The sequence below is a fragment of the Teleopsis dalmanni genome, chromosome 2 (assembly GCF_002237135.1).
Source record: "Teleopsis dalmanni isolate 2A chromosome 2, ASM223713v2, whole genome shotgun sequence".
NCBI classification, from domain to species: Eukaryota; Metazoa; Arthropoda; class Insecta; order Diptera; family Diopsidae; genus Teleopsis; species Teleopsis dalmanni.
Window position 1 is genome coordinate 51360829 of NC_051847.1, and position 1976 is coordinate 51362804.

Sequence of the window (1976 nt, forward strand, 5' to 3'; positions counted from 1 at the left end):
ATGGTCAGTTGTGGGTGAACGAGTTATGTTGCTAAATTTACTTGTGCATGCAAATATAATATGTAGTGACTTTTAAACAGTTCAACAATATTTTTGGTTTGTAATATCAAATGACATTTGATATTAAGTATGGTAAAGTATGGTGAAAATAAGTATTATAATACCACTGAATAATATAGATACGTTATACATCACAACTAAAAAAAATTTATTTTCTTTTTAATAATTAATATTGATCTAAAAAAGAATAATAAAATGTTAATTATTAATCAAGTCCAATACGACTAAAAAAAATTTATTTTCTTTTTAATAATTTATATTGATCTAAAAAAATTATAAATTGCTAATTATTTATCAAGTCCAATACGACTTAAGTTTCACAGCTTTATATAACTTACTAAAAATTTTATAAACAATATTTTCTTACTATTTTATATAAATGCGCTTATAACTCCTAGAGAAATCCCTATGGTATAATATTTCAAGCGGCATATAGTATAACGCCTACTTCACAAATAATAGAATACTCTTCCAACAGTGATAAATTTCAAAACAATTTATATTACTTGTGTTGGAAACTACCCACCTAAACGACAGACATAAAGACTGCAATGAGACTAAAACCCAAACTCACTTGTGTCAATTAATAATTACAAAACCGTAAAAGACCGAATTTCGTGCGATTACAAAAGCCTTGCAATTGAGCAACGGTCAAGGATATTACCTTATATTACATTGCAGATTATTATTTACAAAATATTTTTGGCTCAGACACAATGGAACCTTTTGTTTAAGTGCCATCATTAAAAATGTTTGTGCGGTAACTTCAATTGCACAAATTGACTTTCTTTTATTTTGAAAAATGTATGAAAATACATCGGCAACATCAAGTTAACTGCAACAATTGTCTCAGTTGAATGTCCTTGCAACACAACCTTCGTTGTCCTCATAGCCTTCGTTATTTAGTATATTAAATAACAACAGGTTCAATAATTTTTTACCAACAAAATAATATTTTTCAATTTTTTAAAAGAAAAATAAGAAAATATAAATGAATTATACATCTCAGACATATTGTGTGCGTTCAAAATTTGTTGCAAAAGCCAAGAATCTAACATAGGATTTCGCAGATTATATTTGCTTTCACATACTCATTGCACAAGCAAAAGTCAATTTTTATATTCAATAAGGTACAGAAAAATAAAAAATCACATTAATTTTTCTGTTTCATTTATTATCAAGTCTTTGTATTACCTTTTTTCGTAATTTCCTCCTTTCAAGAACCCTTCGAGTAACATGACAAATGATACAAAAATCATGATTGCGCAAAAATATACTCTTCATTTGTGCGGAGTTGTGTACACAGTACAGAAGGAATCTTTAAATATCCTTAAGCCTCTCTTTTGTGTTCTCCCATGTAATTTATGTGTACGCTTGTGAATTATTTGTTGGTATCTAGTACGAGTATCAACTTGCTCTTTCAGCCCTTTTGTTGCTGTTACTGTTGCTCTTTGTTGTTGCACACTCGATGGAACTCGCACTCATGCACATGACATGTGGTTGTGGTCTTTACTTTCTGGTTCATATTATATGTATTATGTGCCCTGACATTAAAACCGTTCATGCCCGAAAAAGTGTCAACCAAACAAAAGCAATTCAATGACTTCAAACAAGCCGAGCTTGTTCGGCATCTCTAATACTCCACGGGTGTCCTGAGCGGTTATTTTTTATCTCTTTGTGTGCAATTCATTCGGATGGGTTTGGTCGCCGCCGCCGATGTGATGAGTTACAAAACATTTTATTAATGCATTATCACACTTTTGTTGCATCAATTCATTGGGAAAAATTATTATCATATATATGTTTTTTTGTTTTTGTTGTTTAATTTTGTGAGTGTCTTTTTTTCTTGTCTTCTCATTTGTTTTGATCAAGTATTTGTTACAGTTTTCCTTTCATTATCTGTTAAAAAAATGTTT